This window comes from Equus caballus, chromosome 21, assembly GCF_041296265.1.
Source record: "Equus caballus isolate H_3958 breed thoroughbred chromosome 21, TB-T2T, whole genome shotgun sequence".
NCBI classification, from domain to species: Eukaryota; Metazoa; Chordata; class Mammalia; order Perissodactyla; family Equidae; genus Equus; species Equus caballus.
In genome coordinates this window covers 36869125-36885305 of record NC_091704.1, presented here as the reverse complement: position 1 = coordinate 36885305, position 16181 = coordinate 36869125, and the positions used below count along the sequence as shown (strand labels likewise).

At 37.2% G+C, this 16181-nt stretch overlaps 1 protein-coding gene and 1 long non-coding RNA gene across 2 annotated transcripts in view; one reads left to right on the top strand and one right to left on the bottom strand.

Moving 5' to 3' along the window:
- The window catches only part of MRPS30 (mitochondrial ribosomal protein S30), a 159127-nt gene extending 153998 nt beyond the window's left edge, over nucleotides 1–5129 (top strand). Inside the window, exon 6 of the mRNA XM_070246833.1 lies at nucleotides 3310–5129. The gene's annotated coding sequence lies outside the window, so the exon portion shown is untranslated. The remainder of the gene's footprint in view (nucleotides 1–3309) is intronic.
- LOC111769634 (uncharacterized) lies at nucleotides 3259–8993 on the bottom strand. Its single transcript, XR_011430554.1, has 4 exons — nucleotides 8574–8993; nucleotides 8138–8199; nucleotides 6182–6267; nucleotides 3259–4600 (listed from the first exon to the last, which is right to left on the bottom strand). It is a non-coding gene; the product is annotated as an uncharacterized lncRNA (long non-coding RNA).
- Between the last annotated feature and the right edge of the window lie 7188 nt (nucleotides 8994–16181).

Below are 16181 nucleotides of genomic sequence, written 5' to 3'. Positions count from 1 at the left end.
AAAATTTTCATTTGTTTGTTTCATTATTTTGAAAATCAAATTGAAGACAGTTTAGTAAAAGAGAAGAGCCAACAGGAAGAGAAGGATGCTGTAGGGAAAGACTGAAGTGTGGAGTAAGGCTGTGAGTCATCAGCGAAAACCTATGGACCCTGTTTCCACAGGCCACATACAATGGGGGTGAGGAGGGCTATGATCCTGTCAAAGGGCAGTGTGGGTCTGGCTCTAGCTCCACTTGTACCCTTAATGGTTCTAATTATTTGGGGATGTTTCTTGGGAACTCTCTTAATTTCCATAAGGAATAGTCACCATTTTGTCCACTTGTGCTCCAAATCAGCCCTATGATACCTCCTATTTGATGGCAGGACCAAACATTCCCACCAAAATTTACCGTTGCCCTTCCTACTCCTTCTCTGGTCCAGATGTGGGCTGGGACAACTTGGAACCCCAGGCAGCTGTGTCAATTCTCTCACCTTACATGGTCCCATAAGGAAGGACAATGAACTTCCCTCCAAATTGTGCCACCTGGTACACAGGCTACAAAACAGAGATTTTACTAAATAAAGCCTAAAATTTTGCTGATTCAACTTCAGGCTCCACTATAGAACTAAAAATGAGTTCATGTGTCCAAGACTGAGAGAAATCAGGCTGTATTCCAGGATTGGTCAAAAATTTTTGTCAAAGTACTGTTAACCTTGGAGGGAGCGTAGAGGAGGTACTGACTCTAGGCTTAGTCTCCAGTTTTCTTTTTCTTTTTTTTTTGAGGAAGATTAGCCCTGAGCTAACTACTGCCAATCCTTCTCTTTTTGCTGAGGAAGACTGGCCCTGAGCTAACATCCATGCCCACCTTCCTCTACTTAATATGTGGAATTCCTACCACAGCATGGCTTTTGCCAAGTGGTGCCATGTCCGCACCCAGGATCCAAATGGGCGAACCCTGGGCCACTGAGAAGGGAACGTGCAAACTTAACCACTGCACCACCAGGCTGGCCCTCCAGTTTTTCAATATAAATTTTTTATACATGCAGTCTACCTTGAGAGAAATGCCTCCTAAATAATCAAACTCTGTGGGCCACTTTGTCATGGCCAACATGGCCAACAGTGATCAGCATCATGTCTATCATAACCCTTGCTCATTTCAGGTTTCTGAATTCCCATCCTCTTGCATATTGGCTCTGGCTTCAAGTTTTAGGCTTCAAACTTGCCATTTTTAACCTTCAATCCTGATCCTTAATTTAAGCAACTAAACATACGATATTTTAGAAATCATATCAAAATAAAAATGTTAATTATATTAAAACACCATAAAAAAAGCATTTGTTACTTTTGTGATGCAAGGGAAGTATTTGGGAGGTGAACTAGAGAAAAAGGAATTAGAACTTCAGTGTTTCTAAACAAACTTTTGTGTGAGTATAACTGCAGAGAATTGAAATGATTTACAGATCAGCTTGTGTGTTTGTGTGTGTGTGTGTGTACATGTTGTGTGTCTGAGGTAAGCAGAAGGAAAAATATGACAAAATCATTTCAAATAACTAATATGCAGGCTGTAAAGACTTGCCAAGGAATCATACACACCAGCTCCTTTGCTAAGCAGGCTGGTGCTGGCTGCAACGGCTACTGTTAATGAGTTCAGCATAACGAGTTCTAAAAACAATACCTCATCCTCTTCATTGTGACATGGCAATAGCTTCAATACCTTCAGATTCTCTGAAAACACACACACACAAACACACAGCACACACCACCATCACTCTTTGTGCATCAGCATTTTTACTTTCAGAACTATCAAAAAAAAGAAAGAAAGACACAAAATTACCCAATACTAAAAGTGTTATTCTCTGAATTTTGCTTCTTCATGCACCTGAAAAACAATTTCAAAAGCAGAGAAATTAAAAGACAAATACAGCAGCAACAACAACAAATTTCTCCCAAATTCTCAGGTGGTTTTGTATATTCCTTGATACATTGCTGTATTCCCCTGGCTTCGCATAGGTTGCAGTTGGAGAAATATGTTTCACTGAAATGTTTTCCCTTCACTCTGAGGATGGCTCAGACTCTTTGGAACACTTTTTCTTTCATTTGTTCATTCATTTATCAATTCAATCAACACATATCTTACTGAGCCCACCATGTGCCAGGTATTCTATTAGGCTTTAAAGACGGAAAAATGGATAAAACCCAGTTCTGTCTTCAAGGAACTCACAATCTAGTGGGAAAAAACTGCCCAGCTACTTGTAATTCGGACAGTAAATGCAGTAATATGTCTATATAAGATATATTTTGAAGTCACAAGAAAAGTCACTTCTTGGAAAGGTGAAGAGAATCTTCCAGGAGCAGGTGATCCTAGGACTGAGCGTTCAGGTGTAAACAGGAATTAGGTGGGTAAGGAAGTGAGTCCCTGCCTCGTAAGCAGCATGAACAGAATTGAGACAATTAACATCACTGGGGTGAGAGAATATTACAGACAAAGTGCTAGAGCCCAGAGAAGGAAGGACCAAGTGCTATGGACTGAATTGTGTCCCCTCAAACCATATGTTGAAGCCCTAAGCCTCAATGTGATAGGTTTTGGAGATGCGGGTCTTTGAAAGTAATTAGGTTTAGATGAGGTCATGAGGGTTGGGACCTTATGATGGGATTAGTGCCATTGTCAGAAGAGAGCTTGCTTGCTCTTTCTGCCATGCTAGGACACAGCAAGAAGGTAACCTTCTATAAGCCAAGAAGAGAACTCTTACCAGAAACTGGACCCTACTGGACCTTGATTTTGGACTTTCCAGACTTCAGAATTGTGAGAAATAAGTTTCTGCAGTTTAAGCCACCCAGTCAATGGTATTTTGTTATGGCAGCCTGAGCTGACTAAGACATTTTGGAATGTGAGGAAATGAAGCTGGAGAGGTGAGCTGGGCCCAGACTGGGAGGCCCTACTTGCCCTGTAAAGAGACAGGCTTGATACTCCAGCTAAAGGAGACTGTTGATGCATTTTGCTTCTCTTTACACAGGCTGAGTGTTTTCCCAGGTATTTCCTCAATTCTTGATGCAAATCACTCCTGGCTCACCAATCATCCACCCAAATATGCTTCTGTCCTAAACTGAAAATAATTTACGTTCTCAGGACGATATTTTCTTTCCAACAAAGAAATCTGGAAAAGTAAGTTGAGTGGACTATTTAAGGTACCAGAATTGTCACTTTCCAAAGCAAAAGTAAAATAAAAAGCAATGCATGATCAATTCACAATGGCACATTAAAATAATACAATCCCACTGTGTTATTGAGATATTCAGTTTTATTAATGAGCAATTCTCTTTTATTTGTAGGCAATGGAAGTGAACAAGCAGTTTCAGGGGATTATTGAAGGAATTGTTACATCCTTACAAATCTTACATCTGCTGCTGATTATGCCTAAATGGTTGGAAATACCAACTGACATCATTTTTTTCTTCCAACGTTACACGAATGGGAATAATGAAGATGACAAAATGAGCAAATGCCATTCTTAAAAATAAGGTTTGATTAAGTGACTCTTGGCTGGGAATTTTTTTTTAAATACTCATTTTGATCCAAAGGTTTTTTTGTTTGTTTGCAGACATTCTTGGTGAGGAAGATCACCCCGAGCCAACATCTGTAATCAATCTTCCTCTTTTCTTTTCTCCCCAAAGCCCCAGTACACAGTTGTATTTCCTAGTTGTGAGTTCTTCCAGGTGGGATGCCACCACAGCATGGCTTGATAAGTGGCGCATAGGTCCACACCCAGGATCCAAACTGGAAAACCCTGGGCCGCTGAAGTGAAGTGCACAAACTTAGCCACTACGCCAACAGGCCAGCCTCTTGGCTGGGAATTCTTTTTCTTTAATGGGAGCCTCTCTTTTGAGTTTACATATATATAATAGCATCAGCAATTGCCAAAGTAACCCTAAAGCCCCAATGTGCCTTTATGCACTACATTGTCATTATTGGTAAAGTCATCTGTATCTACAAATATTACCTATTTCATTTGTCATTATATACAAATTAAAATTAACTCTCCAGTTCTCTTTACTGCTAAACTCAGAACGTTAAGGAATTTGTTGAATAACACTACACCACGGTCATCCCCCTTCCCTGAAAAACCTCAAGACATTTATAACACAATGAAACATAGCACCATTATAGTTTGCAAGGAACTTATATACATATTGCTGTCTAGTTTGATCCTCGCAAGGGTTCTATGAAAGGCATTATTGTTAACAGCTACCATTTGTAGCACAAGAAACTGTAGTTGACGGAGGTCCATTCTCTTTGAGAGAGAACCCTTTTCTTCTGGCTCTCCCCAGAGTAGGAAAGTTGGGGAATCACAAAGCTGAGTCATTGTTTAATAGGAGCTGTTAGCTCTGAAACTGCTGTATCACATTTATTCCAAATGAATAAACAGGGTAATTGGGGAGGTGAGTGAATCAGAAGATAACAACTTGAGGTATTTCATGCCATTTGCTTCTTTTTTCATATTTCTCCTGGCCCTTTATTTTTAGTTCCTGGGCGTGAACATTGAGTTGGTTTGACACATGGGAGTGGTCTAGGAATAACGCAACAGGGGCTGTTTTTAATTACTGAAGATAGTCCACAAGCCATCTGGTAAAAGAATAGGAAGGAAATATTTTTTCTTGATTAATTTCAAATAGAGCTATTAAGATGACAAGACTGACAACTTGCTGTCCTGGCCATATCATTGAGTCATTGTAAAACCCAAGTGACTCGGGTTTTGGTATTCTTTGGTGCTCATTGCAGCTTCTGCTGGCCATGATTTAAAATTTAAGAAGTAGTTTTTAGTTCTTTTAGGGATGGACTTTCACAAAAGTCCTGAAGGGATGTGATTCCCTAATGAGAGGTATAAAGCTTGTGAACTGAAAACACACATAAAATTTAAATGGTATTTTCACTCACCAATGGCTTTATAGGGCAGAAACACTTACTCAGACAAATAATTAGCTTTGACAACAGAAAGGTAAACAAAACTATAAATTATGATTAGATAACTGTTCTTCCCTGTTGAGACAAATTAGTCAAGACTTACTCTTCAGCTGTGATACATAGATGTTAGAATATTGAGAGAGCTGTTGGAATAAATTTGGCAAACACAATTAAAAGAGCCTGAAAACTGTATTCCTTTTGCCTATGATACGTCTCTGTGTTGTAATCTGGTGACTTGATTTGTATCTTACTTTGTCAGTTTCCCTTTCTCTGTTGGAGATAGAGGAAATCAAGAGAAGAACTTCATGATTTTTAATTGCAAGGGGAAAAGAAGTACACTCAAGGAATCCTAGTATTTGACAATATTTTCCAATTGGAAGTTTCTGTGATAATGCCTGATTTTCCTCAACGATTTATTTATATAAAAACCTTGTTACTTAAGTGCATACTTTTAAAGCAGTCAAATGTCTATTATTAATAAGCAAGGTTTCTTTGACTTTAGTCTTCCAAAACTAGTGCTTTTTCAGACTGGAATCATGCATTAGTCAGTTCAGGCTGCCATAACAAAGTATCAGAGACTGATAAATTAAAAAAAAGAAATTCAAAAGAATGTTCTAGTGATTACTTTCATAAATGGTGAGGAAAAAAGAGACAAGCAGTAGGCCTAAAATATATTTGTGGCTTCTTGGCACCAAGTATTGTGTAAGATGAACCTAGAAAGGTGGTTTCATTTAATCTTTATAACCCTGTAGTACTTTATTACCTGTATTTACAACTTAACTAATTATAGTTCAGGATAATTATTAACTTATCAAAAAGCAGACAATTAGTAGGCAGTAGAGCTATATTTGGGCTGGTATTTGGCCCAGGTTTATGTGACTCGAAAATTTTTATTTTTTCAGTAACATGCTGCTCTTAACTCCTTGCTAAACAGTCTTTAAATAATGGGAACAATCTTCATGTGATATATCTATTTTGTAAGTTTTCAAATTATTTAAAATGATTGAGGAATATTAGACCTAATGGAAACCATAAATATCCTCTAGTAAAACTTTTCATTTTGCTCAAAAGGAAATACGCTCAAAGTGATAAAATGCCCCCTCACGGCCTTGCAAATTGTTATTGCAATTTGTCTATACATTCAAAGACAATTAGAGATGAGATTATCTTATATTATGAACTAGATTCCAATTTTACTTCACTTGACTGTTTTTATAAGTTTGGTATCAGTGCCTTACTTACCTCTGTGTTACTTACACACGCATCGTCAATCTCAGCTCTTGGGGAATAGGGATCCCCACGTGATACTCAGCATGACACAGATGACCCTAATGGGAAAAGGTAGGGGGACAAGAGCTTGGTGGGGGTCTCTAGCAGGCTGTTTTGTTATTGGGAATTCCTATCAGGCTGATGGTCATTGTCCTGGAGATTGTTTCTTGGCTTGGAGGTCTTTAATCCCTGTACCAGGGCCCAGGGGCAAGTCTTACACCCTTGAAAAAAACTACTATTTTAGACAAAATTATTAATTAGCACTTGGGAGGGGGATCCAAAGTGGTGCTCAGTCTTAGGGACTTGACCTACACAGGGACCGCGAAGTGGAGAGACACATCCTTAGCTTCAGTAGGTTTTGGGCTTGATGATGAGCACAAGAGTGTCAGAACATGGGGGTGCGGTGGGGGAACAGAGTTGCTCATTCAGGGTATTCCACGTTAGGGACTGCCGGGTAATATCAGCGTAGAAGCATAAGTGCTCCAGGCCTCAATGCAGAATTTTGTTTAAAGCTGAGACATGAAAAAAACGAAAAGTGAAGAACCTGAGAAAGAGAGAAAAAAACATGAAAATAATTGAGAGAACTGACAAAGTCTCTCTTCTTAGATTCTGTTTGACTGAAGACTTTTAAACCACAAAATACCATGAAGCATTAAAAGATGACCTTGACGTAACTATCTACTGTTGGATCTGTGATCTTTTTTTCCCTATGAGTTTGTTGCTATTATATGAGAAAGATTTGGAAAGTTATGTTTCAAAGAAAGTAGTACTTTATGAAAATGTAGAAGTTGACAGGGAAAAGAAACATAATGGAAGAACTCTCAGGCATCAAAAAATAATCTAAGAAAGGTAATAGACTAGGTTCAGGGTTTAAAAAAAACAACAACAAATAAATACAGCTTGGTAGGGTTATTAGGTTATTTTCATAGAGCATAAATCAAGCAATTAAAGTACTTAGCACTGAAAGTGACATAATCAGATTAACAAGAAAAGGAAATTTGGGAAATTTACATTTCTAGTGTAAATTAATAATGTTTAAATACAGTTACTCAGAGTAGTAACTTCCTACAGAATAAGACAATTTGCTGGAAGAAGAAGCACTCTTAGATAAGAAATCTGTCTATATATTCAAAGACGATTAGAGATGGATGTTTATCTTAAAACTATAGCCTAACTAATTTACTCTCAATTTTATATGGACATTATTAAGATAAATACTTTAAATATTTATTTCACCTCTGAAGTGTAGACAGAGGCAAAAAGATCCCCAAATGTTTAATGTACATTTGAGAAGCTGGACTGTGGAGACAGAAAAAAATGATTACATTTTAAAATATTGGGATTTTGTAAGACTATCAACAAAGGAGAGAGAAAAAGAAAGTAACAAAGATAAAGGCTTCAAAGATTGAGGCAGTAGAGTTTCACAGTTCTCTCTAAAGGAGAAAATGATGAATAAGAAGTCAGGGGTGGAAAAAAGGCCTTTTTCTATGCTGAGGTGGAATTTGTAATCAGACTTTTGGGAAGGGATATTACTTAGAAGAGTAAATTGAATATTTTAAGTATTTTAAACTCTTTTTCTGATAATAGCAATATGTTCCATTTATACGATTGAGAGAAAAGAAAAACTAACTATAAAATAAATCAGTAATTCTAAGACTCAGAGGTATCTATTAGAACATTTTGAAATTGTTCCTTTCGGTTTTCTATGAGTTTTTATATGGATGGCATAATAAAGTTTACAATTTTATAGCCTTTAAAAATTATACCAATTTTTTAGCTATATCTTGATCTCTCAAATCAAGGTAGAAGATGAAGCTGAGGTCATGTAAAAATGTACAAACAAGCCAACGGGACAAAGAATTCATGAAAGAGGCAACAGATAAATTGTATGTGATAAATAGTCACGTGAGAAACACCCAGAACACTCACCTTGTTCTAGCAGGTCTCAGTTTCGCTGTTATTCAAAATGAAGCTGCTTACTAAACTTTATCCTGTTGACAGATGATTTCAAAAGAGTTAGGACTGACATAAAAGACTAATTCCATTTTGGTCTTTGATCATAAATAATCATTTTATGTAAGATACATTTAGCTCATGGTAAACAACCTGCAGTATGAAATTCTCCCTAAAATAGGGTAGCATTTGCAGAAAATCCCCATGCTCGCTATACAAATGTACCTATTTCTGCTTCCACTCAGGACGAAGAAATCTACAAAGAATGTTGTTCTCCTAATATTAATGAGAAAATGTCAAATAATCACCAGAAGCATAAGTTTTCTTGGACCCATCAGGAAGCTGAGGTTATAAAGCAACCAAGCAAACACCACTTTGGAATAGCTGGGCCCAAAACACAAAAGGGACTCACCTTCTCTCTCGAGCTCTTGTTTGCCTCTCCAGGCGCTCATGGGAAAGGATGGGGGCAGGGCAGGAAATCCGAGAGAATGCCCCTCGATGAAACAGGTATGGAGCAGATCCTCAGCGGCTGTGGAGAACAGGAAAAAACCTGCCGACTTTCACGGAAACTTCTCTCCTGCCAAGTTAAGCCTTGAGCTACCTGCGGAGAGATAAAACACCCTCTTGCCCCTAGTGCACAAAGATCCATTTATTCTGGAAAAAGTAGGTGTAAAATCTCTTGGGCAAGAAATTCTCAGGCAAGACCAACAACAGATACAGGCAGAGTTCAGCTGCCACAGGGAGAAGCGGCAGGACGGCCGAGAAAGTTCCACCCTTTGCGCAGGGCTTGTCTAAGGCTGAGGCTGGAGCGAGACAAAAGAGAACCCCACCTATCTCCAAATTTAGCTCCTGTTAAGGTAATTAAACAAGGAGGCCATTAGACTGAGGTGTCTCTAAAGCATTGGCGGCCTAGGTAAGCAAGCAAAAACCTAAACCAGTCAATGCATTGCAATCCGAGAAAATGAAGCTGAAGAACAACCAATCACAAACAGCACAGCAGGCTTTCCCACATAAGGCAACAGCTTAAGCTGCAGCCAATCAGACAATTGCTTTGCTTTGTTTCCTTGTCTTCTCTATAAAAACCTTGGCCCTAGCTCTGTGCCACGCTCCTAATTACCTTCAGCTTGGATCTGAGGGATTCCAATAGTTGTTTGCTCAGATAAACTCGTGAAATTTTTAACATGCCTCCGTTTATCTTTTAACACATCTATAACAAGCAACTACAATCTACCACTTTGGGGGAGGGAGGCAGGGTATAAGAACACGGGAGAAAGAGCTGCTCTGTGGCACAGCTGTGCAGGAATTGCTGAAAGGGAAGCAGGAAAACTAAACCTTGTAGTCCGCAACTGCCACTCTCAGTACAAGGTAAGAGCTGTCAGTCAACCGCTGGAAGAAACTGAAGCCCGTGGTGTCCTGAGGGTTACAATGGTATCAGTAAAAGGCTGACACTAACGTTGATGAAATCTCAAGGGCATAATGCTCAGTGAAAGAAGCCAGAAACAAAAGACTATCTGTTATTCCATTTTCATAACATTCTGGAAAAGGTAAAATGACTACTACGAGTCAGAACTGGGATCCATGTTTGCCAGTGGCTGGGGTTAATTGGAGGGAATTGACTAAAAGAGGCACAAGGGAATTTGGGGGGAGTGATGGAAATATTCTAGATCTTCATTGGGATGGCGGTTACATGCCTATATAAATGAATTTAAATGTATGTAAATTATATGTCAATATAATTGACTTTTTAAAAGTCTGTACAAAGAAAGAGTGATGTCATGTTTGTTGAAAGAAGAACTCAGCTGGGATTCAAGAAACCTGGTTATCTTTCCAAATCCGCCATTGGTGATTTGGCCTCGTATATGAAAGATGCCAAGTTCATTTATCCATTCAATCGTTTATTCATCCACTTTTTAAATACAGATTTAGTGTTCCAGGCGCTGTCTGAAATAAAGCATTTACAATGTTAAGGAAAACAGTGTTCCTTTTCTTATGAAGTTTATGATGGAAGAGATAAACAAACAACAAACAGCACAAAATAAAATTTCAAATATTAATGAGTCTCATGAAGAAAGTAACACAGGGTGAAAAGGCAAAGCATCATTGCAGAAGGCAACATGATGGTGGATGACATGGGGGAACATTTGACCAGGGCTTTCAAAGATGTCTTGAGAGTCCTTGGCAAAATCCGGAAGAAGGCTCTTTGCAGAAGGAAGAGAAGTGGTAAAACCAGGCTTTTGACTGGAATAGTTTAAAGAAGGAATATGTCAGAATCTATCCCTAAGAGTTTCAGAATATATTCAAGTTGTGTTTATTTGAGACATTTTCCTAATCATTGCTTTAGAAAAGTAGCCTAATAATGCTATTTTCTTAATTCCATTCTTTATTTAAGTTATTGCTCTTTGTGAATGTTTTTATACTCAGAAAATAATACCATTTTCCATCTCTTTTTGCAAGGTGGATTGTGTTCATTGTTGGGTGCTATTAAGCCAGAATATTTCAGGTACTACGCTAATCTTGAGTTATCAAATCTTTATGTGAGTTTTGATTCCTTTTATTTCAGTGAATATCAAACCCAATTTTTGAAAACTGGCTTACATTTCATTCATTTCCCTTTAGGAAAAGAGAACCCTTGGAATCTTTCAATATAATTTTTTTTCCTTATTAAATTTCCAAGAAATACTTCATATTTTGTCAAAACCATTAGGACATTGATTTTGAAGCTTTTTTGGAACGTTCCTTCCGAAATGTAATAGTAGAAACTGCTTCTACCTGAACTTGACTTTCAGCAGAAAATTCTTTCTTCTTCATAGTGTGTGTATCCTATGACTATTCTGAAGAAATATTTGTCATTTGATGTGGAAAGTTAAAGGAAGAGGAAAATCAGGTGGTGTGCTGTGTGGAATGTTAATACTGAAATATCTAGGGAACTCTGGCTTCTTATGTTAGAGATCTCTTATCAGACTAACACTCTCACCATAAACAACTTTGAAATATGGAAATAAAATAAACATTTTAGACATCAGAGAACAACCAAGCCTGCCAGTTTTTAAAGGATCAAGATTCTATTGAGAAGGGAGATTGGACATCTGTAGGGAAAAAACAAGTTTTCATCTCTACATCAAGCCGTATACACAAAATATCATTGCCACTAATGTTTGCTATGTAGATCTAATTAAAAGAGACGATAATACAGATTATATAAGAAAACATATGATCTTGGGTTAGGCAAAGATTTCTTAAACAGGGCACAAAAATGCTAACTATAAAGGACAAGATTAATAAACTAGAATTTATTAAAGCACAATTAGGTTACAAAAAAGACACCATGAGGCAGTGGAAAGGAAAGCCATAGAGTGGTAAGAGATATTTGAAATAGATATATCTCAAGTGATTTATAGCACCAATATATGAACAATCCTTAAAAATTACCAAGAAAGAAACAGGCAGCCTGATCTTTAAAATGGACAAAAGACTTGATCAGCCACTTCAAAGCGAAAGAATAGAAAACATGTCCAAAAATGTGACTAGTAATATGAAAATTGCAAAATAAAATCATGAGATATCACTACACAGCTACCAGAATTGTTACAATTTTAACAACATAAACACACAAAAAATCTGATAATACCAAGTTTTGGACAGGATACGGAGAAACTGAAACTTAGCACATTGCTGGTAAGAATGTCAGTTGGTACAATTATTTTGAAGGTAGGCAATATCTACTAAAGTTGAGCATGTGCTTTCTATATGACCTAGCCTTCCATTTCTATGCAAACCAAGTAGAGGCGGGAAAGGTGGTTTGAAAACACGTATGGAAGTTTCCCCACAACAAAAATGCTCCCCGTTCACCCTTGGTCTATTTCAGTTAAGATAAAGGTTAGACCATGGTTTGCTTACCAGAACTTGTTTATCGATTCTATCATTTGATCAATGCTGGGAGGTGAATTTTTGGCAATGAGAAAAATGATGTGAGTGCTCCAAGATCAGATAGATGATTCGGGTACTAAGCAAGAATTAGTGATATTTGTAAAGTTAGATCATTCTGATGTTTATTTTTCTTGCTTTATAAATATGTAATCTTCATTTGCTTTTATTGAACATCCAAAAGTTGTGTTGTTTTTGTAAATGAAGGGAACGCTGCTTCTGTCTTGTTAGCTTGTCTTAAAGGTGGAATTCTTTTTTTTTTCAATCAATTTTATTGGGATTATAATGGTTCACAACATTGTATAATTTGGGGTATACAATATTGTTTATCATCTCCTGAATGTGCTTCTTCATGCTCACCCCCAATAGTCTAATTTTTATCCATCACCATACATATGTGCTCCTTTATCCCTTTCACCTACCTTCCCAACCCCTTTCCCCTCTGGTAACCACTAATCTGTTCTCTTTATCCATGTATTTGTTATCTCCCACATATGAGTGAAATCATGCAATATTTATCTTTCTCTGTCTGGCTTATTTCACTTAACATCATAGACTCAAGGTCCATGCATGTTGTTGCAAGTGGGACGATTTTATCTTTTCTATGGCTGAGTAGTTTTCCATTGGATATATATACCACATCTTCTTTATCCATTCATCCAGTGATGGGCACTTGGGTTGCTTCCACATCTTGGCTGTTGTGAATAATGCTGCAATGAACATAGGGGCACATAAGTCTCTTTGGATCATTCATTTCAAGTTCTTTGGCTAAATACCCAGTAGTGGGATAGCTGGGTCATATGGTATTTCTATATTTAGTTTTTTGAGAAATCTCCATACTGTTTTCCATCATGGCTGCACCAGTTTGCATTCCCATCAGCAGTGGATGAGTGTCCCCTTGTCTCCATGTCCTCTGCAACATTTGTTGTTTTTTGTCTTGGTAAGTATAGCCATTCTGACTGGTATAAGGTGATATCTCATTGTAGTTTTGATTTTCATTTCTTTAATAATTAGTGTTTTTGAGCATCATTTCATGTGTCTGTTGGCCATCTGTATATTTTCTTTAGAAAAATGTCTGTTCATATCCTCTGCCCATTTTTTGATTGGGTTGTTTGGGTTTTTTTGTTGTTGAGTAGTATGAGTTCCTTATATATTTTGGAGATCAATCCCTTGTCTGGTAAATGACTTGCAAATATTTTCTCCTAGTTGGTGGATTGTCTTCCTGTTTTGTTCATGGTTTCCTTTGCTTTGCAGAAGTCTTTAGTCTGATTCAGTCCTGTTTGTTCACTTTGTCTTTTGTTTCCCTTGCCTGACTAGACATGGTATTCAAAAAGATGTCGCTAAGACCAATGTCAAAGAGTGTACTGCCTATATTTTCTTCTGGGAGTTTTATGGTTTCATGTCTTACATTCAAATCTTTAATACATTTAGAGTTAATTTTTGTGTATGGTGCAATATAATGGTCTAATTTCTTTCTTTTGCATGTAGCTCCTAGTTTTCCCAACAACATTTATTGAAGAGACTTTCCGTTCTCCATTGTATGTTCTTGGCTCCTTTGTCAAAGATTAATTGTCCATAGATGTGTGGTTTCATTTCTGGGCTTTCAGTTCTGATCCTTTGATCTGTTTGTCTGTTTTTGTGCCAGTACCATGCTGTTTTGATTACTATAGCTTTGTAGTATGTTTTGAAGTCAGGGATTGTGATGCCTCCAGCTTTGTTCTTTTTTCTCAAGATTGCTTTGGCTATTCTGGGTCTTTTGTTGTTCCATATAAATTTTTGGATTCTTTGTTCTATTTCTGTGAAGAATGTCATTGGGATTTTGATTGGGATTGCATTGAATCTGTAGATTGCTTTAGGCACTATGGACATTTTAACTATGTTTATTCTTCCAACCCATGAATGTGGAATATCTTTCTATTTCTTTATGTCTTCTTCAATTTCTTTCAATAATGTCTTATAGTTTTCAGTGTACAGGTCTTTTACCTCTTTGGTTAAGTTTATTCCTAGGTATTTTGTTCTTTTCATTGAGATTGTAAACGGGATTGTATTCTTGATTTCTCTTTCTGCTAGTTCATTGTTAGTGTACAGGAATGCAACTGATTTTTTAAAATTGATTTTGTACCCTGAAATGTTGCTGTAGTTGTTGATTATTCCTAATAGTTTTCTGGTGGATTCTTTGTGTTTTCTATATATAGAATCATGTCATCTTGAAATAGCGAAAGTTTCACTTCTTCCTTTCCACTTTGGATTCCTTTTATTTCTTTTTCTTGCCTAATTGCTCTGGCCAATACCTCCAGTACTATGCTGAATAGGAGTGGTGAGAGTGGGCACCTTTGTCTTCTTCCTGTTCTCAGAGGGATGGATTTCAGTTTTTCACCACTAAGTGTGATGTTGGCTGTGGGTTTGTCGTATATGGGCTTTATTATGTTGAGGTGCTTTCTTTCTATGTCCATTTTATTGAGAGTTTTTATCATAAATGGATGTTGGATCTTGTCAAATGCTTTCTCTGCATGTATTGAGATGATCATGTGATTCTTATTCCTCATTTTGTTAATGTGGTGTATCACATTGATTGATTTGCAGATGTTGAACTATCTCTGTATCCCTGGAATAAATGCCTCTTGATCATGGTGTATGATCCTTTTAATGTGTCGCTGTATTTGATTTGCCAATATTTTGTTGAAGATTTTATTTTATTTTTTTGAGGAAGATTGGCCCTCAGCTAATATCCGTGCTCATCTTCCTCTACTTTATACTATATATGTATATATACTTCTACTTATATCAAGCCACAGCATGGCTTGATAAGCAGTGTGTAGGTCTGCACCCGGGATCCAAACTGGCGAACCCTGGGCTGCTCCAGCAGAGCATGTGAACCCAACCGCTGTGCTACCGGGCCGGCCCCTTGTTGAGGATTTTTGCATCTAAGTTCATCAGTGATATTGGACCCTAGTTTTTCTTGTTTGTGTTGTCCTTGTCTGATTTTGGTATGAGGGTAATGTTGGCCTCATAGAATGTGTTAGGAAGCGTTCCATCTTCTTCAATTTTTCAAAATAGTTTGAGAAGGATAGGTACTAAATCTTCTTTGAATGTTTGGTAGAATTCTCCAGAGAGGCCATCTGGTCCTGGACTTTTGTTTTTTGGGAGGTTTTTGATTACTGTTTCAATCTCTGTATTTGTGATTGGTCTATTCAGATTCTCTATTTCTTCTTGATTCAGCTTCGGGAGGTTGCATGTCTATGAATTCATCCATTTCTTCCAGGTTATCGAATTTGTGGGCATATAGTTTTTCATGATATTCTCCTATGCTGTCCATATATCTTCTCAGTGAAGTGTCTATTCAGATCTTTTGCCCGTTTTTGTATGGAATCATTTGTATTATTATTGTTGAAGTTTAAAAAGTCTTTATATATTCTGGATATAAGCCTCATGGCAGATACATAATTTACAAGTATTTCTCCCTAGTCCGTTGCTTATCTTTTCAGTCTTTTCATAGAGCAAAACTTTTAAATTCTCTTTTAAAGAATGCCTTTAAAAGTGGCATTCTTGAAGTTGATAGAAATAAAGTGAGTGTGTTTCTTTCGACAAGAAATTTATGCATATTCAAAAGTATTGAATGTTTTGTCATTAAAACAGGGAAAAATAATGCAAAAAATCTTTTTTAATTAATTTGTAGTAAGTAAGAATAAGTGTCATCCTAATTCATATTTTCATCCACCCAACCTCACTTCCATTTATCCCCCACAACATCCTCTTCTGATATGAAATCTGGCCTGACTGCATGAAGAAAAGCCCAGAAACTAAGAGGATGAAAGCAAAATTTGTTGCTTTTGAACCTAAGTAGGATTAGAGAAGAGCTGATATTTACCAAGGCTTTGTTAGGTACAAAGCTTTCACATATTTTCCCTGCCAGTAACCTTGAAACACATCAGGGAATGTCTCTCCCAAGCAGAGGAACTGCCTTTGAGCTGCTATAAAACCAAGAAAGCATTGGAATATTAATGGATTATCAAGCTTCATAGTAACGTTCAAAATGCCCGGAAAGCTATTGAGAATATTAGATGATTCCAGATTATCATTTTATGTGTTTGTGTAA